Genomic DNA, 16,009 nt, shown 5'->3' with positions numbered 1-16,009 from the left:
ATTAAATAGGGAATCCTTTCCCCATTTCTTGTTTCTCTCAGGTTTGTCAAAGATCAGATGGCTGTAGATGTGCGGTATTATTTCTGAGGACTCTGTTCTGTTCCATTGGTCTATATCTCTGTTTTGGTACCAGTACCATGCTGTTTTGGTTACTGTAGCCTTGTAGTATAGTTTGAAGTCAGGTAGCGTGACGCCTCCAGCTTTGTCCTTTTGACTTAGGATTGTCTTGGCAATGCGGGCTCTTTTTTGGTTCCATATGAACTTTAAAGCAGTTTTTTCCAATTCCGTGAAGAAAGTCATTGGTAGCTTGATGGGGATGGCATTGAATCTATAAATAACCTTGGGCAGTATGGCCATTTTCACGATATTGATTCTTCCTATCCATGAGCATGGTATGTTCTTCCATTTGTTTGTGTCCTCTTTGATTTCACTGAGCAGTGGTTTGTAGTTCTCCTTGAAGAGGTCCTTTACATCCCTTGTAAGCTGGATTCCTAGGTATTTTATTCTCTTTGAAGCAATTGTGAATGGAAGTTCATTCCTGATTTGGCTCTCTGCTTGTCTGTTGCTGGTGTATAAGAATGCTTGTGATTTTTGCACATTAATTTTGTATCCTGAGACTTTGCTGAAGTTGCTTATCAGCTTAAGGAGATTTTGGGCTGAGACGATGCGGTTTTCTAAATATACAATCATGTCATCTGCAAACAGGGACAATTTGACTTCTTCTTTTCCTAACTGGATACCCTTGATTTCTTTCTCTTGCCTGATTGCCCTAGCCAGAACTTCCAACACTATGTTGAATAGGAGTGGTGAGAGAGGGCATCCCTGTCTTGTGCCAGTTTTCAAAGGGAATTTTTCCAGTTTTTGCCCATTCAGTATGATATTAGCTGTGGGTTTGTCATAAATAGCTCTTATTATTTTGAGGTACGTTCCATCAATACCGAATTTATTGAGCGTTTTTAGCATGAAGGGCTGTTGAATTTTGTCAAAAGCCTTTTCTGCATCTATTGAGACAATCATGTGGTTCTTGTCTTTGGTTCTGTTTATATGCTGGATTACGTTTATTGATTTGCGAATGTTGAACCAGCCTTGCATCCCAGGGATGAAGCCCACTTGATCATGGTGGATAAGCTTTTTGATGTGCTGCTGAATCCGGTTTGCCAGTATTTTATTGAGGATTTTTGCATCAATGTTCATCAGGGATATTGGTCTAAAATTCTCTTTTTTTGTTGTGTCTCTGCCAGGCTTTGGTATCAGGATGATGTTGGCCTCATAAAATGAGTTAGGGAGGATTCCCTCTTTTTCTATTGATTGGAATAGTTTCAGAAGGAATGGTACCAGCTCCTCCTTGTACCTCTGGTAGAATTCAGCTGTGAATCCATCTGGTCCTGGACTTTTTTTGGTGGGTAGGCTATTAATTGTTGCCTCAATTTCAGAGCCTGCTATTGGTCTATTCAGGGATTCAACTTCTTCCTGGTTTAGCCTTGGGAGAGTGTAAGTGTCCAGGAAATTATCCATTTCTTCTAGATTTTCTAGTTGATTTGCGTAGAGGCGTTTATAGTATTCTCTGATGGTAGTTTGTATTTCTGTGGGGTCAGTGGTGATATCCCCTTTATCATTTTTTATTGCATCTATTTGATTCCTCTCTCTTTTCTTCTTTATTAGCCTTGCTAGCGGTCTGTCAATTTTGTTGATCTTTTCAAAAAACCAACTCCTGGATTCATTGATTTTTTGGAGGGTTTTTTGTGTCTCTATCTCCTTCAGTTCTGCTCTGATCTTAGTTATTTCTTGCCTTCTGCTAGCTTTTGAATGTGATTGCTCTTGCCTCTCTAGTTCTTTTAATTGTGATGTTAGAGTGTCAATTTTAGATCTTTCCTGCTTTCTCTTGTGGGCATTTAGTGCTATAAATTTCCCTCTACACACTGCTTTAAATGTGTCCCAGAGATTCTGGTATGTTGTATCTTTGTTCTCATTGGTTTCAAAGAACATCTTTATTTCCGCTTTCATTTCGTTATGTACCCAGTAGTCATTTAGGAGCAGGTTGTTCAGTTTCCATGTAGTTGAGCGGTTTTGATTGAGTTTCTTAGTCCTGAGTTCTAGTTTGATTGCACTGTGGTCTGAGAGACAGTTTGTTATAATTTCTGTTCTTTTACATTTGCTGAGGAGTACTTTACTTCCAATTATGTGGTCAATTTTGGAATAAGTGCGATGTGGTGCTGAGAAGAATGTATATTCTGTTGATTTGGGGTGGAGAGTTCTATAGATGTCTATTAGGTCCGCTTGGTGCAGAGATGAGTTCAATTCCTGGATATCCTTGTTAACTTTCTGTCTCGTTGATCTGTCTAATGTTGACAGCGGAGTGTTGAAGTCCCCCATTATTATTGTATGGGAGTCTAAGTCTCTTTGTAAGTCTCTAAGGACTTGCTTTATGAATCTGGGTGCTCCTGTATTGGGTGCATATATATTTAGGAGAGTTAGCTCTTCCTGTTGAATTGATCCCTTTACCATTATGTAATGGCCTTCTTTATCTCTTTTGATCTTTGATGGTTTAAAGTCTGTTTTATCAGAGACTAGGATTGCAACCCCTGCTTTTTTTTGTTCTCCATTTGCTTGGTAGATCTTCCTCCATCCCTTTATTTTGAGCCTATGTATGTCTCTGCATGTGAGATGGGTCTCCTGAATACAGCAGACTGATGGGTCTTGACTCTTTATCCAGTTTGCCAGTCTGTGTCTTTTAATTGGAGCATTTAGTCCATTAACATTTAAGGTTAATATTGTTATGTGTGAACTTGATCCTGCCATTATGATATTAACTGGTTATTTTGCTCGTTAGTTGATGCAGTTTCTTCCTAGCCTCGATGGTCTTTACATTTTGCCAAGTTTTTGCGATGGCTGGTACCGGTTGTTCCTTTCCATGTTTAGGGCTTCCTTCAGGGTCTCTTGTAAGGCAGGCCTGGTGGTGACAAAATCTCTAAGCATTTGCTTATCTGTAAAGGATTTTATTTCTCCTTCACTTATGAAACTTAGTTTGGCTGGATATGAAATTCTGGGTTTAAAATTCTTTTCTTTAAGAACGTTGAATATTGGCCCCCACTCTCTTCTGGCTTGTAGAGTTTCTGCCGAGAGATCTGCTGTTAGTCTGATGGGCTTCCCTTTGTGGGTGACCCGACCTTTCTCTCTGGCTGCCCTTAAGATTTTTTCCTTCATTTCAACTTTGGTGAATCTGGCAATTATGTGTCTTGGAGTTGCTCTTCTGGAGGAGTATCTTTGTGGCGTTCTCTGTATTTCCTGAATTTGAATGTTGGCCTGCCCTACTAGGTTGGGGAAGTTCTCCTGGATGATATCCTGAAGAGTGTTTTCCAACTTGGTTCCATTTTCCCCCTCACTTTCAGGCACCCCAATCAGACGTAGATTTGGTCTTTTTACGTAATCCCATACTTCTTGCAGGCTTTGCTCATTTCTTTTTCTTCTTTTTTCTTTTGGTTTCTCTTCTCGCTTCATTTCATTCATTTGATCTTCAATCGCTGATACTCTTTCTTCCAGTTGATCGAGTCGGTTACTGAAGCTTGTGCATTTGTCACGTATTTCTCGTGTCATGGTTTTCATCTCTGTCATTTCGTTTATGATCTTCTCTGCATTAATGAGTCTAGCTGTCAATTCTTCCACTCTTTTTTCAAGATTTTTAGTTTCTTTGCGCTGGGTACGTAATTCCTCCTTTAGCTCTGATAAGTTTGATGGACTGAAGCCTTCTTCTCTCCTCTCGTCCAAGTCATTCTCTGACCAGCTTTGATCCGTTGCTGGTGATGGGCTGCGCTCCTTTGCAGGGGGAGATGCGCTCTTATTTTTTGAATTTCCAGCTTTTCTGCCCTGCTTCTTCCCCATCTTTGTGGTTTTATCTGTCTCTGGTCTTTGATGGTGGTGACGAACTGATGGGGTTTTGGTATAGGTGTCCTTCCTGTTTGATAGTTTTCCTTCTAACAGTCAGAAGGACTCTCTGTTGGTCTGTTGGAGATTGCTTGAGGTCCACTCCAGACCCTGTTTGCCTGGGTATCAGCAGCAGAGGTTGCCGAAGATAGAATATTGCTGAACAGCGAGTGTACCTGTCTGATTCTTCCTTTGGAAGTGTCCTCTCAGGGGTGTACTCCACCCTGTGAGGTGTGGGGTGTCAGACTGCCCCTAGTGGGGGATTTCTCCCAGCTAGGCTACTCAGGGGTCAGGGACACACCTGAGCAGGCAGTCTGTCCGTTCTCAGATCTCAACCTCCGCGTTGGGAGATCCGCGGCTCTCCCCAAAGCTGTCAGACAGAGTCGTTCGCGTCTGCACCGGCTCCCGCTACTTCCCCTGTTGGTCTTCAGCTGTGCGCTGTCCCCAGAGGTGGAGACTACAGAGACAGGCAGGCTTCCTTGAGCTGCTGTGAGCTCCACCCAGTTCGAGCTTCCCAGCGGCTTTGTTTACCTACTTAAGCCTCAGCAATGGCGGGCGCCCCTCCCCCAGCCTCGCTGCTGCCTTGCGGATAGATCGCGGCAGACTGCTGTGTTAGCAGTGAGGGAGGCTTCGTGGGCGTGGGACCCTCCCGGCCAGGTGTGGGATATATTCTCCTGGAATGCCTGTATGCTTACAGCGCAGTATTGGGGTGGGAGTTACCCGATTTTCCAGGTGTTGTGTGTCTCAGTTCCCCTGGCTAGGAAAACGGATCCCCTTCCCCCTTGCGCTTCCAGGTGAGGCGATGCCTCGCCCTGCTTCAGCTCTCGCTGGTCAGGCTGCAGCAGCTGACCAGCACCGATTGTCCGGCACTCCCTAGTGAGATGACCCCAGTACCTCAGTTGAAAATGCAGAAATCACCGGTCTTCTGTGTCGCTCGCGCTGGGAGTTGGAGACTGGAGTTGTTCCTATTCGGCCATCTTGCTCCGCCCCCGCATGAGACATTTTGATACAGGCATGCACACAATATGTAATAATCACATCAGGGTAAATGGAGTGTCCATTACCTCAAGCATTCATTATTTCTTTGTGTTATACACATTTGAATTGTACTCCCTCAGTTATTCTAAAATGTACAACAAATTATTACTAATGGTAGTCACCTTGTTATCCTATCAAATGCTAGATCTTATTTATTGTATCTAACTATGTTTTAGCGCCCATAAACCATCCCCATACACCCACCCACACTACACTTCTCAGCCTCTGGAAACTATCCTTCTATTCTTAATCTCCATAAGCTCAATTGTTTTAATTTTTAGCTCCCACAGATAAGTAAGAACATGTGAAGTTTGTCTTTCTATGCCTGGCTTATTTCATTCAACATAATGAACTCCAGGTCCATCCATGTTGTGGCAAATGACAGGATCACATTCTTTTTTATGACTGAATAGTACTCCATTGTGTGTATGTACCACATATTCTTTATCCATCCATCTGTTGATGGACACTTAGGTTGCTTCCAAATCCTGGCTATTGTGAATACCTGCTGCAATGCAGGTATCTCTTAAATATACTAATGTCCTTTCTTTGGGGTATAAACCTAGCAGTGGGAGCATTGGATCATATAGTAGTTCTGTTTTTAGTTTTTTGAGAAACCTCCAAACTGTTCTCCACAGTAGCTACAAAATTTACATTTCTACCAACAGTGTATGAGGGTTCCCCTTTCTCCACATCCCTGCCAACACTCATTCATTATTGCCTGTCTTTGGATAAAAGTCATTTTAAATGGGGTGAGATGATAGCTCATTGTAGTTTTGATTTACATTTCTCTGATGATCAGTGATGTTGAGCACCTTTTCATATACCTGTTTGTCATTTGCACATCTTCTTTCAAAAAATGTCTAATCAGATCTTTTGTACGTTTTTAATTGGATGATTAGATTTTTTTCTATTAAGTTGTTTGAGCTCCTTATATATTCTGGTTATTAATCCATTGTCAGATGAGTAGTTCACAAATATTTTCTCCTATTCTGTGGGTAGTCACTTCACTTTGTTGATTGTTTCCCTTGCTGTGCAGAAGCTTATTAACTTTATGTGATCCTGTTTACCCATTTTTGTTTTGGTTGCCTGTGTTTTTGGGGTATTACTCAAGAAATATTTGCCCAGACCAATTTCCTGGAGAGTTTCCCCAATGCTTTCTTGTAGTAGTTTCATGGCTTAAGGTCTTAGATTTAAGTCTAAATTTTCCTTTTGTATATGGCAAGAGATAGGAGTCTAGTTTCATTATTCTGTATAGATATCCAGTTTTCTCAGCATCATTTATATAAGAGACTGTCTTTTCCCCATTGTATGTTCTTGAAACTGTTTTTGAAAATGAGTTCCCTGTAGATGTATGGATTTGTTTCTGGGTTCTCTATTCTGTTCCACTGGGTCTATGTGTCTTTTTTTTTTTTTAATGCCAGTACCATGCTGTTTTGATTACCACAGCTTCATAATATAATTTGAAGCCAGGTAATGTGATTCCTCCAGTTTTGTTCTTTTTGCTTAGGATGACTTTGGCTATTCTGGGTCTTCTGTGGTTTCATATTAATTTTGGAATTATTTTCTCTATTTCTGCGAAGAATGACATTGGTATTTTGGTAGAGATTACACTGAATCTGTAGTTTCCTTTGGGTGATATGGACATCTTAACAATAGTGATTCCTCCAATCTATGAACATGAACTATCTTTCCATTTTTATGTGTTCTCATCAATTTCTTTCATCAAAGTTTTATAGTTTCCATTGTAGAGATCTTTCACTTCTTTAGTTAAGTTTATTCTTAGGTATTTTATTCATAGCTATTGTAAATGGGATTATTTTCTTGATTTCTTTTTCAGATTGTTCACTGTTGCATATAGCAATTTTATTGATTTTTATATGCAAATTTTGTATCCTGCAACTTTACTGAATATATTTATAAGTTATAATAGTTTTTTGGTGGGATCTTTAGGTTTTTCCAAATATGAGATCATATCATCTGAAAACAAGGATAATTTGAATTCTTCCTTTACCATTTGGATGCCCTTTATTTCGTTCTCTTGTCTGATTGCTCTAGCTAGGACTATCAATACCATGTTGAATAACAGTGGTGAAAGTGGGCATCCTTGTCTTGTCCCAGATCTTAGAGGAAATGCTTTCAGTTTTTCCCCACTCAGTATGATACTAACTGTGGATCTATCATATGTGGCTTTTATTATGTTGAGGTACATTCCTTCTATACCCAGGTTTTTGAGGATTTTTGTCATGAAGGCTGTGGCCGCCACAGCTGGGAATTCGCTGTGTCACACCTGAAGCCAGTACAATACTAGATCTTGCCTAAGGCCCATGGTGACTGCTGTCTAGCTACCATTGATGTTTATTCAAGACCCAAAGGTTCTTTAGTCAGCAGGTGGTGAATTTTGCTAGGACTAAGTCCTTTCCTTCAGGGCAGTGGGTTCCCTCCTGGCCCAGGGTGGCTATAGAAATATCGTCCGAGAGATATGGCCTGGAATAGGGGCTTCAGGACTTTGCTTAGTGCTTGATTTTACCGTGGCTGAGCTAGTATCCAAGTTGCAAGACAAAGTCCTCTTTACTCTTCCCTTTCTTCCCAGAGCTGTGAGCTGCACTCTCTGGAGTTGGGGGAGGGGTAACACAAGCACTCCCTTGGTCACCCCAGAGGGTGTCTCACTGGGTGATGTGCACTCCAAGTCCACTGGCCGTGAGCCCAGCACAGCACCAGGACTTGCACAGTCCTTACAGTCTAGACTGATTTCAAGTTTATTAGGACCCCAGAGTGCTTTTAGTCCACGGCAATGGGGCTAACCAGAAATCAGGTTTTGACCACTGGGATCGATGATTCTTTTCTGGCTATGGCTAGTTTAAGTGCTCCTTCCATGAGTGCCAGCCAAATTCTGCCCTGTGTTGCTTTCTGCTGTAATAGGATAATACTGACTTCTAATGCAAAGTCTCACAATCAGTTTGTTCTCCCTCCCAGAAAATGCACAGATTCTCTCTCCATGCGATGCTGTGCTGCCAGGGAGTGAAAGAGGGGTGGCATAGGCAAGTCAAGACTGTCTTTCCTACCCTCTTTAGTGCCCCTTTCCTTGATATGATGTTAAAACCAGGTACTGTGATCGATCACATGATTTTTGGTTCTTATGAAGGTGCTTTGTTGTGTGGATAGCTGTTTGGTTTGGTGTTCCTGTAGTGGGAGATGATTGCTGGAGGGTTATATTTGGCCATCTTGCTCCTCCTCCTCCTTGATAATTTTTTTAAGAGATGGGGTATCACTCTGTCCCCAAGGATAGAGTGCAGTGGCACAATCATAGTCACTGCAGCCTCGAACTTCTGGGCTCAAGTGATCCTCCCATCTCAGTCTCCTGAGTAGTTAGGATTACTAGTGTGAGTATATTGATTTTTAATTAAGCTTCTCATTTTGAAATAATTATAGATTAACATGCAGTTGAAAGAAAAGATAGAGAAGTCACCTACACACTTTACCTAGTTTCCCCCAATGCTAACATCTTATAAAACTATAGTACAAAATCACAACCAGAATATTGACATTGGTACTATCAAGATGGAGAATATTTCCTTCACCACAAGAATCCCTCATGTTGACCTTTTATATCACACCCACTTGCCCACACTCCCTCCTTGACAACCACTAATCTGTTCTTCATTTCTGTAATTTTGTCATTTCAACAATATTGTATAAATGAAATCATATAAAATATACTCTTGAAAATAATGTGTATTCCTCCTTTATTAGATATAGTGTTATATGAAAAGTATTCAGTTGTGGTAGATAATATTTTTCGCTTTCTCTATGACCTTAGTAATTTCATTTGTCTAGTGATTCCATTCTCTGTGGGGGGAGAGAGAGAGCTCTTCAGTCATGATGTAGATTTATCTGTTTCTCTTTTAATTCTGTACATTTTGGCTTTATACACTTTGAAGCTATATTAGTAAGCTTATACACATCTAAAATTGTTATGTCTTCCTAACTCATTAATCTTTTAATTATATAAAAATGTCCTTCTTTATCTTTAGTAATGCTCTTTGTCTTGAAATCCAAAGATTTATCTGATATTAATATAGCCACGCTAACCACCTAATGCTTACTGTTTTCATGGTATGTCTTTTTCCATCCATTTACTTTCAGCCTGTGTCTTTACATTTAAATATACCCATTATAGATACCATATAATTGCATATTTTTTATTTGTTCCAAAAATCTCTGCCTTTTAATTGATGTGATTAGTCAATTAACATTTAGTATAATTATTGATATGTTTAGGTTTGGTCTGCCATTTTATTATACTTTATTAACTTTTCACATTTCACTTACAGTTAACATTTTATTACTTCTTATAAAATATAGAAATCTTACAATCATATAGATCAATTTAACATATTCCTAGTAATGATATTAAGTTACTAAATGAAATACACCTACATGCATTATAAACCCCAAAAGTCAGTATTCTAATTTTTACTTTAAAAAGTTATATGATTTATAAAGTAGTTAAGAAGCAAAAAGCAGAAATGCAAAAACTCTTTTGCATTTACTCAGATGTTTACCATTTCCAGAGAAAAAGAAGGGATCTTTCTCAGCTTGATTAAAAGCTAACATTATTCTAAGTGGTAACAGACTGAACACCTTCCCTATAAGATTAGGATCAAAGCAAGGATTCTACTCTCAACACTTTTCAACATAGTGCTATAAGTTCTAGCCAGTGCAGCAGAGCAGAACAGTGAAATAAAAGGCATACATACCAGAAAGAACAGAAAAAAATTGTTCCTGTTTTCAAATGCCATGATTCTTTACATAGAAAATCTGAAGAAAAGAATTTAAAACTCTTGGAACTTATAAATGAATTCAGCAAGATTACATGATACAAGATACTCTTATGAAAATTAATTATATTTCTACACACTAGCAATGAACTGATGGAAAGCAAAATTTAAAGTGGAATACCATTTATGATCACTCAAAAAACTGAAATACTTTGGTATAAATCTAACACAACATGCCCAGGAAGTGTAAGCTGAAATGCTGATGTACACAATGCTGATGAAAGTAATCTTTAGCAATCTAAATAAATAGATATACCACGTTTATAAATTGAAAGACTTAGCCAAAAGAACAAAGCTGGAGGCATCACACTACCTGACTTCAAACTGTACTACAAGGCTACAGTAACCAAAACAGCATGGTACTGGTACCAAAACAGAGATATAGACCAATGGAACAGAACAGAGCCCTCAGAAATAATACCACACATCTACAACCATCTGATCTTTGACAAACATGACAAAAACAAGAAATGGGGAAAGGATTCCCTATTCAATAAATGGTGCTGGGAAAACTGGCTAGCCATATGTAGAAAGCTGAAACTGGATCCCTTCCTTACACTTTATACAAAAATTAATTCAAGATAGATTAAAGACTTAAATGTGAGACCTAAAACCATAAATACCCTAGAAGAAAACTTAGGCAATAGCATTCAGGACATAGGCATGGGCAAGGACTTCATGTCTAAAACACCAAAAGCAATGGCAACAAAAGCCAAAATTTACAAATGGGATCTAATTAAATTAAAGAACTTCTGCACAGCAAAAGAAACTACCATCAGAGTGAACAGGCAACCTACAGAATGGGAAAAAGTCTTTGCAATCTACTCATCTGACAAAGGGCTAACATCCAGAGTCTACAAAGAACTCAAACAAATTTGCAAGAAAAAAAACAAACAACCCCATCAAAAATTGGGCAAAGGATATGAACAGACACTTCTCAAAAGAAGACATTTATGCAGCCAACAGACACATAAAAAAATGCTCATCATCACTGGCCATCAGAGAAATGCAAATCAAAACCACAATGAGATACCATCTCACACCAATTAGAATGGCAATCATTAAAAAGTCAGGAAACAACAGGTGCTGGAGAGGATGTGGAGAAATAGGAACACTTTTACACTGTTGCTGGGACTGTAAACTAGTTAAACCATTGTGGAAGACAGTGTGGCGATTCCTCAAGGATCTAGAACTAGAAATACCATTTGACCCTGCCATCCCATTATTGGGTATATACCCAAAGGATTATAAATCATGCTGTTATAAAGACACATCCACATGTATGTTTATTGTGGCACTATTCACAATAGCAAAGACTTGGAACCAACCCAAATGTCCATCAATGGTAGACTGGATTAAGAAAATGTGGCACATATACACCATGGAATACTATGCAGCCATACAAAAGGATGAGTTCATGTCCTTTGTAGGGACATGGATGCAGCTGGAAACCATCATTCTGAGCAAACTATCGCAAGGACAGAAAACCAAACACCGCATGTTCTCACTCATAGGTGGGAATTGAACGATGAGATCACTTGGACACAGGAAGGAGAACATCACACACTGGGGCCTGTCATGGGGTGGGGGGACAGGGGAAGGATAGCATTAGGAGATACACCTAATGTAAATGATGAGTTGATGGGTGTAGCACACACACCAACATGGCACATGTGTACATATGTAACAAATCTGCATGTTGTGCACATGTATTCTAGAACTTAAAATATAATAAAAAAATTTTTTTAAATAAAGAAAGACTTAGTAAATAGGTCAATTCTTCTCAAATTTATATGAGTTTAACATTATTCCAACTGAAGTCCCAGCAAGATCTTCTCTAGATATAGATAAGATTGTTCTAAAATTTATATAGAAATACAAAAGAACTAGAATAGTATTTTAAATTTTGAGAAGGAAGAATAAAGTGGGAAGAATCAATCTACCTGATTTACTGTATAGCCACAGATATCAAGACTGTGTTGTATTTGCAAAGAGATAGACACATAGATCAACGAAATACAATAAAGAACTCAGAAATAAATCCACACAAATATATCCCACTGATTTTTGACAAAGGTTCCACAGCAATTCAAGAGAGAAAGGGTAGCCTTTTTCAACAAATAGTGCTGGAACAATTGGATATTCACAGGAAAAAAAAAAAAAAAAACCTCAACCTAATTCTCACATCTTACATGAAAATTAACTCAAAATGGATCATGGGTTTATATGTAAAACATAAAACTTTAAGACTTTTAGAAAAGAAAATAGAGGCCAGGCATAATGGCTCACCCTACACCACTAAAAATACAACAAAATTAGCCGGGCATGGTGGTGCATGCCTGTAGTCCCAGCTGCTCGGGAGGCTGAGGCAAGAGAATTGCTTGAACCCAGGAGGAGGAGGTTGTAGTGAACCGAGATCATGCCACTGCACTCCAGCCTGGGCGACAGAGTGAGACTCCATCTCAAAAAAAAAAAAAAAAAAAAAAAAATAGGAGAAAATCTACTGGATTTAGGGCTAGGCAAGGAGTTGTTACATTTGACACCAAAAGCACAATCTATAAAAGAAAAATTGATAAAATTCATCAAAATTAAAAATTTTTGGTCTGTGAAAGAGCTGTTAAAGAGAACAAAACAACAAGTTCAGAGCAGTAGAAAGCATTTGCAAACTACACATCTGACCAAGGACTAATATCTAGCATATATTAAAACTCTCAAACTCAACAGTAAAATAAAAATCCAATTTGTGTATGGGTAAAAGACATAAAGAGACATTTCCACAAAAAGGTGGTAGAAATGGAAAATAAATACATGAAAAATTGTCATGTCATTGGTCATTAGGAAAAACCTAGTTGGGGAAAACCTAATAAGGTTATCATTAGAGAAAATCACCATCAGATATCACTATACACCTATCAAAATAACCAAACAAAAAATGGCGGTAACACCAAATGCTGGCAAGGATGCAGAGAAATTATATCATTTGTATATTGCTGGTGGAGATGTATAATACAGCCATTCTGGAAAACAGTTTCTTTAAAAAAAAAAAACTAAACATATAGTTATATGACCACATGACCCAGCAGTGGCACTCCTGGGCCTTTATCACAAAGATATGAAACACATTAACATAAAAACCTGTGCATGAAACTTTATAGCAGCTCTACTCATTAAAAGCCAAACACTAGAAACAGTCCAGATGTCCTTCAATAGGGTTGGTTAAACAAACTGTGGTACACCCACATGGAACACTACAAAGCAATAAAAAGTAATGATCATTGACAAACACGACTGCTTAGATGAATGTCCAGAGAATTATGCTGAGAAAAAAACAGTCAATTTCAAAAGATTACATACTATTTGATTCCATTTACATGACATTCTTGAAATGACACGTGTCCACAGAAATGGAGAACAAATTAATGGTTGCCAGAAGTAAAGAAGGGAGTGGTGGGCAGGAGGGAAGTGGGTGTGGCTACAAAGGGCTACACTAGGAATCCTCATGGTAAAGGAAATACTCTGCACCTTGATTGCATCAATGTCAATATGCTGGTTCTGATATTGTACTATAGTTTTATAAGACATCAGCATTAGGGGAAGCTAAAAGTGTATAAGAAATCTTTATTATTTCTTGCAACTGCAAGTAAACTTATAATTTTTCAAAATTTTAAAATTAATTTAAAAATCAATATACAAAAGGTAGGTGTGGAAGATATTGGGTATTTCACAAGTCCTTTAGAGGCACCTACAAGGAATATTTTACTGTATGTTCTTGAACATGAGGGATGCATTTTCCTCCAGTTGCACCATCAGATCTAGTTTTCTTGTGGCCCAATCAATTCAGACTGTCTTCTGGTATCCAGGAACACCTGCAACACCTCCAGCAAAGATTTAAAACAGCTCTGGGCCAGCTATCTCTCCCTTTGGGACCCTCATCAGGTCCATTAGAAACACTCACATATTTCTTGTTTTGACAGCCCTGGGACTGCAGACCTCCTAAGGCAAACAAACATTCTCTCTCTCTTTTTCTCTGTTTCTGTCAGGGTGTCCAACCAGTCTCTGTCTTATAATTTTTCACACATGAGTTACATACTAGTACCTTTCTCTAACCACAAATGACACCTGTTCTTCAGGTAGGCCCGCTTAAGACCTTTTACGACCCAAGGTGAAGGGAAGATCTCATAGCTTTTTCAAAAACATTTTCTCCTCCAGTATCCTTTATATTCTCAGCTTAACTGAGAGAACTATGGGTTGCAAAACTAACTTTTTAAGGTTGTTTTGAAAATGTTCTTCTTGCTCTGGCCATTCATACAAGGTGTGTCATTTTGTGATAACTCAGTGCCCTAGTCAAAACTTCTAATTTAGCATTCTTCTTCACATGTAATACCTAAACAGGGATTAAAGTTGATCAGAGGACCCGGTGCGGTGGCTCATGCCTTTAATCCAAGCACTTTGGGAGGTCAAGGCGGGTGGATCACGAGGTCAGGAGATTGAGACCATCCTGACTGACACAGTGAAACTCCATCTCTACTAAAAACACAAAAGAATTAGCCGGGCGTGGTAGCACGTGCCTGTAGGCCCAGCTACTCAGGAGGCTGAGGCAGGAGAATCACTTAAACCTGGGAGGCGGAGGTTGCAGTGAACCAAGATTGCGCCACTGCACTCCAGCCTGGGTGACAGAGGGAGACTCCATCTTAAAAAAAGAAAAAAAAGTTGATAAGAATAAAATGACCCAAAATGCAAAGGATATGAATAAACAATTCACAGAAAAGAATACCTTAAAGGCAAAAATAAAAAAGAAAAGAATTCTAAAATACACTAATAGTGTGATTCACTTTAAACCTATCAGACTGGCAAAAATTCAAAGGTTGATCTTATCAATCACTGATGGGGAGTCAGAGAAAAGGCTATCTTTGTACACTGCTGATGATAATGTAAATTTGTATTGCCTCTTTGGAAATCAATCTGGAAACATCCATTAAAATCAAAAATATGTATGGAAATAAAAGCTCAATGTGCTAGTTCAGGTCCTCTGAAAAGCGGATGCCAAATCAAGATTAACATGCAAAAGATTTATTGGAGAAAGTGCCTGTGAAGAGTAATGGCAGAGGGAGCAGGAGTAAGTGGAAACTCTATAGACTGTGATGCAGATCTGATACCTGTGCAAGGAGAAAGAGAAGGAAGGACTGGGTAAGAAGAGCCTGAGACTGCAGCACAAGTCTGAGAACATTTCAGCTGTGCTGATAAGGAGTCCCCAAGCAGACTGCTCATTAGAGGAGTCTTGCACTGGGAAAGAATGAGACACACTCAGTCGTTGACCAGGGATTACAAATCCTCATTATGAATGGCCTCGTAATGAATGTCATAGTGATGAACCTAAAGAGCCAAGAGCTAGAGGCTGTCAATCAACTATGCTCACTGCAGTAGGGTCTCTCAAAGAAGATCTGAGTGGCGTGAGCACAGAAGCATGAGAGTATGGATACGAGGATACGGTGTTAAGAATTGTTCACGATGGCAAAACAACTAGAAACAAACTAAATACCCAAATTAGGGGAAAGGTTGAGTAAATTAAGTCCTATCCCCACCAAGGATTAATATGTAGTTCATCAAAAAGAGTGAAGTATGCCTTACTCTTAATCGAGAGGAGTTTCCACACATTAATGCTAAGAAAACTAGTGTATGACAGCATCTCATTTATTAAAAATCTAAGACCAATACTATACTTTCAGGGATCCTTTCTTTAATTCATTACTAGAGGTTTCTCTGAATGTGTAGAGCACCAGAAACTACTAGGAAGAAACACGGTGTGCTCTCTCCGGAGTGTGAAGCCAGCCCTTGGTGTTGCTTGGCTGCAAATGCCCTTTACCATTGACAACTGTTCTCTTCCTCAGGCAGAATGAGAGGGAAAGAAGGCAGTCTTTGTGGTTCCCATAAAATAATAATAATAATAATAATTTTTAAAAAAATAAAAAACCAAAATACACAGTTATATGAGCTTAACAAAAAGTGCACAAGGCTACAAACCAGGCTGTTGGCCTCTGTTATGACTTTTATCACAGCCTGTCCACATGACAGTCCCCCCACTAGACCAGGAGCCCCTTGGAGATTGCAGCCTAACATGGCACCTGATACTTTGTGCTTAATAAGTACTATTGAATGATTAAATAAACGAATGAATGAACTCAAAGGGAAGTTATAATTAACCAAATGGA

General features: G+C 39.0%; 1 non-coding gene across 1 annotated transcript; it reads left to right on the top strand.

The window, feature by feature from the left end:
• The first annotated feature begins 15,510 nt into the window (after positions 1-15,510).
• Positions 15,511-15,723, top strand: LOC115897250. Its single transcript, XR_004057157.1, has one exon. It is a non-coding gene; the product is annotated as a small nucleolar RNA U3 (small nucleolar RNA).
• Positions 15,724-16,009: the final 286 nt, after the last annotated feature.

This window comes from Rhinopithecus roxellana, chromosome 4 (assembly GCF_007565055.1).
Source record: "Rhinopithecus roxellana isolate Shanxi Qingling chromosome 4, ASM756505v1, whole genome shotgun sequence".
In the NCBI taxonomy this organism is placed as follows: Eukaryota; Metazoa; Chordata; class Mammalia; order Primates; family Cercopithecidae; genus Rhinopithecus; species Rhinopithecus roxellana.
This window is presented reverse-complemented; position numbering and strand designations above follow the sequence as displayed.